The following is a 13,492-nucleotide window of genomic DNA, read 5'->3' as shown; positions in this document are numbered from 1 at the left end:
ACAACCGAGTCTACAGTGTCGATGTCCGGTTTGGAAGGGAAACTGGACATTGAATTTTATATATATATATATATATATATATATATATATATATATATATATATATATATATATATATATATATATATATATATATATATATATATATATATATATATATATATATATATATATATATATATATATGAACCAGCAACTCCGGTGATGAAAGAGGCCGTCAGATAGGGCGGTCCGTGATCAGGGCACCGGCAGCCCTGTAAGCTATTGTAAGCAGCAAATTCCAATCAGGAAAAAGCTCACGGATGCCTTGGATGGGTTTGCAGGTGATTTATTTATACAAAGACTGCACAGCAACGCGTTTTGACATTCGTCTTGCTCACGCTGAGAAGCAGAGCAGTTAACGCATCCTTATACATATCATTACTAAACATAAACAGAGGACTGATAACACACCGTGAAAAACAATGAAATAAAGGTGAGGAACGGCATCGCCATTTTGTCATGGAAAAAATTATCATGGGATGTACAATAAATACAACTGGTAAAGAACAACCAGAGCCTAATAAGCAACTCAAAAAACGTTATAGGTATTTAACAATCATAGTAACGTCTTAATGGCTTATATCACAGCGCTAGGTCATTTCAAATCATACTGGGCTAACTCCATATAATATACCGTACTGAAAGCTCATGTGCTCAAAATTCATTTCAAATGCCCGTTTCGAGGAAAAAAAAACAGACTCTTCTGTGAGATACCATATTGCGTTTGCTCGAAGTTCGAGTTGGCAACCTGTTCCATTCAAAAAGCCCCAAACTTTATTGAGTGGGACCAAATCCATGATCACCAGTACTAGAGTTGCGTGCATTGGCTAATTACGTCTGCCTCCCTGGTTGAATGACAACACCCCACACTAACGCCCCAGTGGGCTAAAGACACCTGCTATAGCATAAAATCACGCCATTAATGCCAGATTGCATATAATGCCTCATTCCTAATAGTAGAGATCATTCCAAATGATTTTGTTGCAGGTATACTCATCCAAAGACACCTGCCGCCCACACCAAACAAAGAGAGAAGGTGCCATAACCTAAGAAATGAAAACCCAGCATTAAAAAATAATTCTTTAACCATTTATAAGAAACGACAGATCAGTACATATTATTTAAAAAATGTGAACTGCATTTTTTGTGCCTACACATTAACATAAATTAATTGCACAAAATCTATGCACCATTTTTTCAGTTAATAGTGCCATTGTTTCAGTTAATGGTGCATAGTTAGTGGAGGTGTACAAGAAGTTCTTCATTAGAATTTAGTACTGCCTAATCAATGGAGGTGTACAGAAATCTCTTCATTGGAATTTAATCCAAGTCGATGATGCAAATTCAAATTCAAATTTGGCTTTATTCGATTTATCTGAGAAATCATAAAAGCATACAGGTACAGTTTATACCATGAATTTAAAAAGATTTCCACATTGAAAAAATTTGTAAGGAATCTGTAAAAACATTTTTCCATATATAAGAAGTCAGCGATAAACATATAACCGAAAAGTCTCATGTTAGAACTTCTAGAGAATTTAAACATGTAAGGCTTACACCATAGAGTTTCTGTATTTCATCACTGACATTAAAAAACGAGAAACAACAAAGATAACATACACCTCATCTAACAAAAGTAACTTCAGATAAGCAGTTTTACATGTTCTTATGCCCCAGGATTTAAGAAGAGGTAAGAGGAATAATTTCCTCGGGGCAGAGTAGAGATTACAGAAGAACATAATATGAATGTTACTTTGCGATGAATGGTCATCGCATGGGCAAATTAAATTCGCCGAAGTCCAATCATTGTGTTTTGGGAGGGTGACCATACGGAAAAAGGTACCTAAACGCAGCCTTGTAAGAAGCATACGAGGGTAAGGTGCAGTTTCGATCCTGAGATACATTTGTAAACCTTCAATAGGGGTAATTTTTTGATAACTCAGGGTAGAACTCTTAAGTTTCTCAATGTTCCATCTGGCGCTTTCCAATTGTGTGATTAAGAGTTTTTTGAGAGCTGGCCTAGACAAGTTTTCTAGGGACTCTGGAGCATCATAAAATTCGGGGTGTCCAATTTTAGAGAACATCAGCTGGACGTATCGTAGCCATTTGATTTTGGATGCACCATCCAAGTTCTTACAGTCCGTGATGAGTTCTCTGTTAAATTAGCATTCCATAGTGGTCCAGATTTTGTGCCACAGCAAACACGGTGATAACTTTATAGTGTCGCTAAGGTATTTGAGGCCAGTCTCAATGTGGGTAATAAAAGTCGAAGTAGATTTGCTCACACCTAGTAAATAGCGGATAAAAAGGTTCTCACAGGTTTGTAGCGAGGACACATTTTCAAAGCCCCATAGGCCTGCTCCATAAGTGACTGTCGCTATACACTTGGCTTGATAGATCTGTAACATCTCAGCAGTCGGTTTGCCCCCGATTTTTGCTGCGAAAGTTCGCAGGGCCCCAATGGCACGACTAAAGGCAAGTTTCCTAGCAGATACTGCGTGTTTCCAACCTCCTTTCCTCTCAAAAACAACACCCAGATAGCAAAAGGTGTCCGTGCACTCAATTCTTTGCTCGTCAAGATATATCGAACATTGTGGCCTTTTGTTCTTTTGGGTGCATGACATGGAGAAAGTTTTGGAGATGTTCACTTTCAGATTTCGTTTCCCCATGTAGGATGAGAATTCAGTTACTGCTCTCTGCAGCCCTACCTTAGTCCTAGACATGATTGCAGCGTCATCGGCATATAAAAGAATGGGTACAGGCCTACCATTGACAGCTGGGTAGTCACTTGGCAGATTTATTAAATGCTCTACGATAGAATTTATATAAAAACTAAATAAGAGGGGCGCAAGTATGCAGCCTTGCCTAACCCCTCTATTTATGGCAAATTTCTGTGTGCATTGACCCTGGGACCCGAACCTCACTCTAGCCCCGGCATCTCTATATAGTTCTTTTATGAATATGATGATGGTGGGATCCACCCCGATATGTTCCAATGTTGACCAGAGCTGGAGATGGTCCACACAATCAAATGCTGAGCTGAGGTCAACAAAGGTAACAAACAGGTCCCCTTTTTTGGCCTCGGTGTATTTGGAGATCAATAGGGACAGGTTTAAACATTGTTCCTGGGTACCCATTCCCTTTCGGAACCCGTATTGGAGTTCGGAGATGACCTTTTTCTCTGTCTCCCAGTGTTGGATTCTCTTAAGGACGATCCTTCCTGCAATTTTCATGAGGCCGTCCAATAGAGATATAGGACGGTAGCAAGCAGGATCGTCCCTATTCCCCTTTTTAAAGATGGGCACTACAATTGCATCTGACCAGGTGTTAATTAAGCCACATTTGTTTCCCATATTTAAAACGTTAGTTAAGAGGGGAGCCCAGAATTCGAGGTTTGTTTTGTAAACATCCACAGGGGTGTGGTCGGGGCCAGGAGCTTTCCCTGATGGGCTTTCCCTGATGGCATCTTCCACTTCTAGAGAGGTAAAAACCAGATCAATTGGATAGGGGGATACTGGGGGGTCACTTGACTGGTAATCCTGAATTAAATTATTCAAGGATGAGGTTTCCTTTTGTTGGTTCTGGGTGTCCCCCTGGCTATTGGTATAAAGTTTGCCGTAGTGTTCTACCCAGAGCTCTGCCGTAATTGCTACATCTATGCAATTGTCACTAACTTTTGTGTTATATACCGATCTTATAACTTTCCAAAAGAGGTTAGTGTCCTTATTCATGGCAGCTTCCCCCAAAGCTTCCCAGGCCTCCCTTTTCATTATTGCCTTCCGATGGTTAATTTCCCTCTTATACTCTCGTCTGGCCTTGGAAATTTGCACCCTATCTTTGGGAATAGCATTTAAAACTTTCTTCAAATTCTTTAGGGCAGCTGTACACCTGGAGTCGAACCACCCACGTGTGTGTTTCCCATTCTTTTTGTGGCTCCTAGTTAGTATGTCTTTAATGTAAAGCTGAATATTAACGAAGGCTGCCATGATCGCCTTTGGATCAATATCTTCTTCTAGACAGACAAATATGTCTGTAAAGCAAGATGATATGAGGTTGTGAAAGAAGATTAAGGGATTCAATTTCTCCCACTTTATCACATAGCCGTTTATCTTTGTTAAAGTGACCTCAAGTGAATATAGAGGCCCGCTAGATTCCTTTGCTTTCTCCTCTGCGATCATTACCCCAAAAATAATAGGATAATGATCGCTCATTGGGTCGTCCCCAATCTCCCAAAAAGTTATAAAGTTGGGTTTAGTGGGTGACGTTAGTGCAAAGTCAATTGTGGTTTCACAGCCTCTACCATTGTATGTTGGGGCAAAGGGAACTGGGGGGGAACATGCCTGATTAATGAAAGTAAGATCAAAAGAGAATATGATAGTGTTGAGGAGAGACCCCAAATAGGCGTGTGAGAAGTGGAAAGGGCCATCCTCCTCGTGATCTGCAAGGCCGCACAAACCTAACTCAGAAGATGGGCAGATGGCACAATTAAAATCTCCCACCCATAGAACTGTGTGGTCCCCCGTGTTTTGATCTCTCACTTTATGAATATGGTGTGACATTTTATTCAAAATCAATTCCATTTCATTAGCTGGCATGTTATTATAAAAATTCACCAGTATCACCTTTTGTGTGGTGCCCCATTTAAATGAAAGAATTTGGAAGTATTGATCAGAATGGAAATCATATACCTTTATATCCCCTACATTCGATGTATATATGCACAGGCCCCCTTTATTTCGACCCTGGGGAGAGGGAACAGCGGGTGAATGGAATGTTCGATACCCCATAATGTGACTTTCCTCTACAAGCCAAGTTTCTTGCAGGCAAAGAACGCCATGCTTCTGTACAATCTCCAACCAAGGTTTGTGGGTGATCTTATTACCCAGGCCTGCTACATTCCAAGATAGGAGTGAATGTTTTAAGTCGCTATTTTTCTGGACTGGTTGGCCCACATTCCCCGTTGCGTCTAACGGAACTAGGGAATGTACCATCTCTAGATGTTGTGTGGCCCGCACAGCAAGGGGACGCTGGGCAGGGCAGGGTTGTTCTGCACCCGGAAAGGTTTGATTTTTGTTAATAGATGGAGAATTGTCATTGTTACTGGCATTGGTTGAAAGATTTAGAGCGCTCGACCGAAGTGAGAGATCAAGAGTTCCCAGTCAATCCACCTGATCTAGGCATTCAAACCTATTCATAGTGGGTGCACCTTCCCGCCAGTTATTAGCGGGTTGCCATTCCTGCCCGTGCCCCTTCCATCTGTGATTGTGGGCTATGGACCAGACCCCAGGAGGCTCTACTATCTGTTTTGGAGGGTAAAAAAAGGTAAGGGGTTTAGTGACGATAGATTGGTCAATCGCATGTGGATCTCACGTGGTGATGAGTTGGGCTGTGTGGGGGTCTGCGAATGACACCACAATACAGTCTCCCGATATGGATTTATAAGTGCGACCCACCCATGGAACTCGCCTGACCATTAAGACCCTGCTCCTGGTGGTATAAGGGAGCTGCCTGTTGACATTTAGCCAGTGGATCACTTTGTTCTTTAAGGACCACTGGGTTTCCACGGTGTCAGGGTCAAGCGAAGGTACCCCAGCCAAGATGGCAACATAGGGCCCGGCATCAGGAGGGAGGTCAATATAGCCCCCGCGAAAGTTCTGTTGATTTTGGTGTTGGTTAAATGTGCGCTGTAAAAGAGGGGTGATAGGCTTGGTCGCCTTCTGATCAGTTCTAGAAAAATTTTTGGGCTGCACCTGTTTTATGGAGGGTTTTATATCTGGTTTTGATGAATTAGATGGGGAGGGGACAGGGACATTTGCAATTGTCCGGGGTTTGGGAATTGGAGTAGGTTTGGGTAATAGGGAGGGCAAAGGAGAGGGCAGAATTATAGGAGCAAGGGAGGCCTCGTTAGGGGCTAAAGCCGGTTGGATGCCAGCATTGGAAGCTGGTACAGGTTGGGTACCATCATTACTAACCTGTGGGGCACCCTCAGTAATGTGGGGATATGTAGCTTCCAGCTGTTTTAGGCTAAGCGTGGCCAGGGATACTAAAGTTTTATCCATTTCAAGCAGGTGATTCTCAATGCGTGACAGTCTGAGTTCAAAAGGTGACAATAGTTGTTTTAAAGTGACCCAGACTGTTTTAAGAAAGTCTTCATCATCACCCGCCTTGTCCATATCCCTCCCTAGGTCATTTTGCCCTCCCCCTGTTAAGTTGTCACCAGGGACAGCAAGATTCTCTAAGACAGGAACAGTAGTGATGTTAGAATGGGTAAGATCGCTATCACCCCCTGTTAGCTGGGTGGCTGAATGTGATGTTTTTTTGAACTCCCCTATGTTAGGCAGAGTTCTTCTAGAATTGAAAAACTGCTGCCTTGCAATTTTTGCTTTCTTGCGAGCGTAGGCAATTTTTGCAATGTTCTTCCTTTTCAGGGCTTGACGATCTAGATTTTTACTTTTTACTACCGAAAAGGAAGGAGCAGGGATGTCCAGCAGAGTGATAGACTTTTCCTGTACAGTAGGGACATGAGTCTCAGTAAGTTTGGAGGTCATGGGTGTAAAAATAAAGGAGGAGTCTAATGGGGGTGAAGAGGAAGAAGAGGGAGAATGATGAATGTCGGCATGAATTAACAGAGGGAGGGGGCGTGAAGCCTGTTGGGGGGATGCAGCGGACGCAATATTTCCCAGGGATGATTTTTTGGAGTTAGCAAATGTTTGGGAGAGCCTGCGCGCAGCGTCAAGCTCGATAGAAACCCTATTCTGCATTTTAGTGATTTCGGCGTCTATTGCCAAATTTGTCTTTACAAGAAAATCGTCCAAGGTGCCATTTGACTTGGTCAGGCCCAGTGCAGTCTTACTACGACTCCCGCTAGTACACATGATGTGTGACAGATAAAATTCCTGTAGGGTACTCACTAATATCGAAGTCCAGGCACGAAGTCAATGGCAAGAACCAAGGGGGGTGGGCCAGGCCAGTCCTCTTAGACCTCGAACGGCCTCAAACGGTCCCGCCCTTGTCCCGGGCTTATCCCCGGGCGCTCCCGCGCGCTCCCGCGCAGCGTCTCTCACTAGTTTTTATGGGCCAAGAGCAATGGGGCGTGTTGTAGGAAGGTGTGGGCGGGGCGTTCAGGGAGAGCGGGGCCAGGTGACTCAGCCTCACGCTCGCAGCCCTGAAGCCTCACACGCCCCCTCAGAGCAGCCAGGCAGGAAACCACGAACCAACAGCAAACGGTGAGGTGAAATCCGCAGCGGGACCCGCGGAGCGGGTTCCGCAAGTCGTGGGTTAAGGCAGCCCTTAGCAGCAAACAGCTCCAGCCAGGTCAGGTCCAACGAGCAAACAGCGTCCCACCAGGGGAAAGTCCAGGTGCCTTTTTGATTGCAGGAAGGTGTGGGCGGGGCGTTCAGGGAGAGCGGGGCCAGGTGACTCAGCCTCACGCTCGCAGCCCTGAAGCCTCACACGCCCCCTCAGAGCAGCCAGGCAGGAAACCACGAACCAACAGCAAACGGTGAGGTGAAATCCGCAGCGGGACCCGCGGAGCGGGTTCCGCAAGTCGTGGGTTAAGGCAGCCCTTAGCAGCAAACAGCTCCAGCCAGGTCAGGTCCAACGAGCAAACAGCGTCCCACCAGGGGAAAGTCCAGGTGCCTTTTTGATTGCAGGAAGGTGTGGGCGGGGCGTTCAGGGAGAGCGGGGCCAGGTGACTCAGCCTCACGCTCGCAGCCCTGAAGCCTCACACGCCCCCTCAGAGCAGCCAGGCAGGAAACCACGAACCAACAGCAAACGGTGAGGTGAAATCCGCAGCGGGACCCGCGGAGCGGGTTCCGCAAGTCGTGGGTTAATCCAGCCCTTAGCAGCAAACAGCTCCAGCCAGGTCAGGTCCAACGAGCAAACAGCGTCCCACCAGGGGAAAGTCCAGGTGCCTTTTTGATTGCAGGAAGGTGTGGGCGGGGCGTTCAGGGAGAGCGGGGCCAGGTGACTCAGCCTCACGCTCGCAGCCCTGAAGCCTCACACGCCCCCTCAGAGCAGCCAGGCAGGAAACCACGAACCAACAGCAAACGGTGAGGTGAAATCCGCAGCGGGACCCGCGCAGCGGGTTCCGCAAGTCGTGGGTTAAGGCAGCCCTTAGCAGCAAACAGCTCCAGCCAGGTCAGGTCCAACGAGCAAACAGCGTCCCACCAGGGGAAAGTCCAGGTGCCTTTTTGATTGCAGGAAGGTGTGGGCGGGGCGTTCAGGGAGAGCGGGGCCAGGTGACTCAGCCTCACGCTCGCAGCCCTGAAGCCTCACACGCCCCCTCAGAGCAGCCAGGCAGGAAACCACGAACCAACAGCAAACGGTGAGGTGAAATCCGCAGCGGGACCCGCGCAGCGGGTTCCGCAAGTCGTGGGTTAAGGCAGCCCTTAGCAGCAAACAGCTCCAGCCAGGTCAGGTCCAACGAACAAACAGCGTCCCACCAGGGGAAAGTCCAGGTGCCTTTTTGATTGCAGGAAGGTGTGGGCGGGGCGTTCAGGGAGAGCGGGGCCAGGTGACTCAGCCTCACGCTCGCAGCCCTGAAGCCTCACACGCCCCCTCAGAGCAGCCAGGCAGGAAACCACGAACCAACAGCAAACGGTGAGGTGAAATCCGCAGCGGGACCCGCGGAGCGGGTTCCGCAAGTCGTGGGTTAAGGCAGCCCTTAGCAGCAAACAGCTCCAGCCAGGTCAGGTCCAACGAGCAAACAGCGTTTTGTAGGGAGACTCCGGCACCAGTTGTACCCCTCTCTCCTGCGCCGCAACGATACCGATGATGTATTTCGACTCGAGTTTGCGCAATAGGAGTTTCCTATTGCCACCCCGTACATTTTCCGGAACATCATCAATAACTACCATCCGTAGTTGTTTGTCATCCTGATGATGGTGTTCAAAAAAATGCCTGGCAACTGGGTAGTGTCTGTTGTTATGCCGGATAGCCCTTACATGTTCTAAGACACGTTTCTTGGCACAATGAATAGTGCTGCCTATATAGGCCTTATTGCACGGACAGATTAATGCATACACACAATAATTGGTATTGCAACTCAGGTTCTTCTTGATAGTTAACTCCCTCTTGGTGCCAGCAATGGACAAGATGGTACAATCCACACTGTTGGTGCAAGCCTTACATTTTCTGCATCTCTTAAATACCCCGCGTGTGGTTCTCCCTGTCCCACCCTCTACAGTTACCAGACTGGGACTTAGTTCATCTCTTAGTGACTTACACCTTTGAAATGTAATCTGGGGATTGATATTCAGATGTTTTTCAAGATTGCTATCAGTAAGCAAAACATGCCAGTGTTTGCGCAATATTTTGCGCACTTGTTGTGCTTGTCCCGAGTAGCTTGTGATGAAACGTAAAGTACTCGTTTCAGGATCTTTTTTGTTATTGGGATGCAGTAGTTGAGTACGGGTTACCGCATCTACCTTAGTACAGACCTCAGTAATAGTTTTACTGCTGTATCCTCTTTCCTGAAATCGTCCTATCACGACTTCCTTATCTTGTAAATAATTTTCATCCGAACTGCAGTTACGTATTGCCCGTAACAGTTCACCGTACGGGATACTGTAAACTAATTGTCTAGGGTGAGCGCTTGCGGCATTTAGAATACTATTGCCCGCGGTGCTCTTGCGAAACAATTTAGTCTGCATTGAGTTGTCTACAATTTCTACTAGTACATCCAAAAATTCTATTTTTGTTGTGCTCATATGCTCAGTGAACTGTAAATTATATACATTGTCATTCAGCCATTTGACAAAGGTTTGAGCAGATTCCATATCTCCATTCCAAATTAAAAAAAATTTGTCTATGAAACGCAACCACAGGACACAGCGATCGTACTCTTCCACATTGGTGGCCACCCGCTCCTCCCATCAGCCCATTACCAAGTTGGCATAGCTGGGGGCGAAGCTGGTGCCCATAGCTGTGCCCTGTGCTTGGCGATAGACGACATCATCAAAAAGAAAAAAATTATTTTTCAAACAAAATTCAATCATAGCAAGAATCATCTTGGAATGGGACAAAAAAGCAATGGAACGTCTATTGAGAAAGTACTCAACAGCTTGTAAACCTAATTCATGACGAATGCATGTATACAAACTGCATATGTCCAATGTAATCATGATGTAACTAGGTTCCCAATGTATACCCTCAATGATGGTCAGAAAGTGGGTGGTATCTTTCAAATAGGCAGGTAAGCTAGCAACAAATGGTCTCAAGTAGTGGTTGTGTTTTTATTTCTTAGGTTATGGCACCTTCTCTTTTTTTTGGTGTGGGCGGCAGGTGTCTTTGGATGACTATACCTTCATCAAAATCATTTGGAACGATCTCTACTATTAGGAATGAGGCATTATATGCAATCTGGCACTAATGGTGTGATTGTATGCTATAGCAGGTGTCTTTAGCCCACTGGGGCGTTAGTGTGGGGTGTTGTCATTCAACCAGGGAGGCAGACGTAATTAGCCAATGCACGCAACTCTAGTACTGGTGATCATGCATTTGGTCCCACTCAATAAAGTTTGGGGATTTTTGAATGGAACAGGTTGCCAACTCAAACTTCGAGCAAACGCAATATAGTATCTCACAGAAGAGTCTGGGACTTTTTTCCTCGAAACGGGCATTTGAAATGAGTTTTCAGCACATGAGCTTTTCAATACGGTATATTATATGGAGTTAGCCCAGTATGATTTTAAATGACCTAGCGCTGTGATATAATCCAATAAGACGTTACTATGATTGTTACATACCTATAAAGTTTTTTGAGTTGCTTATTAGGCTTTGGTTGTTCTTTACCAGTTGTATTTATTGTACATCCCATGATAATTTTTTCCATGACAAAATGGCGATGCGGTTCCTCACCTTTATTTCATTGTTTTTCACGGTGTGTTATCAGTCCTCTGTTTATGTTTAGTAATGATATGTATAAGGATGCGTTAACTGTTCTGCTTCTCAGCGTGAGCAAGACAAAAGTCGAAACTCGTTGCTGTGCAGTCTTTGTATAAATAAATCACCTGCAAACCCATCCAAGGTGTCCGTGAGATTTTTCCTGATTAGAATTTGCTGCTTACAATTATATATATATATATATATATATATATATATATATATATATATATATATATATATATATATATATATATATATATATATATATATATATATTCACTGAAAAAACCATAGGTTATAAACCATATATAGTTAGGAATTAGCATTTACAAAACCTTGAAAATTCACTGAAAAAACCATAGGTTATAGACCATATATAGTTAGGAATTAGCATTTAAAAAATCTTATTTTACTCACACAAAACCAATGAAATTCCATATATAGTTAGTTGTACTAACTATATATCACGCACCCGCAATCCACTGCTGATGATGTCACATATTACATCATTCATGACATGGTCAGTGACATCACTGATGACATCACTGATGACATCTCAAATGACATCACTGATGACATCACTGATGACAACATCCAGTGACTGTATTTTTCTGTAAAGTTAAAATATGTCTTACATATTTAAGAATGAGTGGATGTATAAGTGTCTGGATGAAGGATTTAGTAGGTGCATGACTGACTGTATGAGTGAGTGGTTAAATGTGTCTCACTGAGTGCATGGGTTAGTGACTAAACTGTCTTAATTTGTGCATCATTATGTCTGTTGTTCTGTAAACTGCTGCATGTGTTGATCAGTAGCTATATGAGTAACTATATGGGTTATTGATTGGTTGCCCAAGCATTTGTATGGGAGACTGAGTGTGTGTGTGGGTGGCTGGGAGGTGTATGACTCTGTGCATAGATGTATGGGTTCAAAAGTGCATGTGGAAACAGCTGTATGGGCGGTTGACTGTGTGCATGACTGTATTGGTGAGTGAATGGATATCTCAGTGCTACATGTCAAAGTAAGTACATATGTAAAATACAGTACATGTGAGAGTTGACATATATAAATAACTGTGCATAAGAGCCAGTGAATGTGTGAGTGGCTGTATGGATCATTGTGCTCTTGTATCCAGGATTGTATAAGTGAGTAAATATGTTTTAGTATATGTTTGAATAAGTAAGGTGTGTATAACTGTATAGTTGTGAAAATGGAGGTGTGATTGATTCTTTGCATGACTGACTAGGTGTGTAAGTAACTCCATGGATGAGTGACAGTCTGTGAGTGTCTGTTTACACTGAGTGTATCTAAGGTTATATTAGAGTCTGAAGAGGTTCATCGTATTATCACATGAATGATGTCATCAGTGATGTGATCAGTAATGTTAAATGAGATGTCATCAGTGATGTCATCAGTGATGTCATTTGAGATGTCATCAGTGATGTCATCAGTGATGTCATTTGAGATGTCATCAGTGATGTCATCAGTGATGTCATTTGAGATGTCATCAGTGATGTCATCAGTGATGTCACTGACCATGTCATGAATGATGTAATATGTGACATCATCAGCAGTGGATTGCGGGTGCGTGATATATAGTTAGTACAACTAAGCTTAGCGACCCGGAAGCTAACCGGGGCGCGTTCCGCAGCGCGTAACATGAGCGTGAGAGGTCATGTGACTTGTTAATAAAACTTTTCATTGGTTCATTTCACTTTTGGTTTCATAATGATGTAAGGCTAGGTCAGGTGACCTAAAAATAACACTTTTCATTGGTTGAGAAGTATTTTTTTTCCCAAATGATGAAAACCCCTCCTTCTTTCCTCACTCTGACTTTCATCATTGTGAGAGGAAGACCTATTTTGCTTGTTGGAAAATGGCTTCATTGGTAGCTTCAGCTGGTGGACCCCCACCACCACCACCACCTCCTCATGGGAAGAGAGGACCACCTCCCCAGGTCCTGACCAACACTGAGGAGGAAGAGGAAGAAATGGATGAGGAGGGAGAAGAACCACAGTTCTTAGAAGAGGTGCCCCGTGTTTCCAGAAAGAAAGCCAGTTTCATCTGGCAGTTTTATTCGATCCCTCGTGGCCAAAAAAAAGTCAATGCGAGGTATGTCACCTGCCTCATATGCAAAGAACAATTGTCCAGAGGGACGGACAAGAAATATAGTTACGGAAATCACACAATGCACAGGCACATGACAAGGAAGCATCCGCTCAATTACAGCCGGGCGGAAATAAGGGATTTACAGGACAATCCAAGACCAACTCCTGTGGCCAGACCAAGATTACCAATTGCATTAACATCAGAAGAGGCACGGGAAACTGTGCCAAATATTCAAGAAAATTTTGGGCACATGATTCACTCTTGTATGCACTGTCGTGCATTGTTAGCTTGTGGCAACATGAGCATCAATGCTATAAACCTGGCGTATGAACACCATGATTGCCCTAACCGCCCCCAGTAAATTTTTTTTTGCTCCTGTTGAGCCCTTTTCAACGCCTGTTTTTTGTTGTTTCCCCCCCCCCAAAAAAAACCAAAAAAAATATAAAATCGTTC

Source organism: Lissotriton helveticus, chromosome 4_1, assembly GCF_964261635.1.
Source record: "Lissotriton helveticus chromosome 4_1, aLisHel1.1, whole genome shotgun sequence".
In the NCBI taxonomy this organism is placed as follows: Eukaryota; Metazoa; Chordata; class Amphibia; order Caudata; family Salamandridae; genus Lissotriton; species Lissotriton helveticus.
This window is presented reverse-complemented; position numbering follows the sequence as displayed.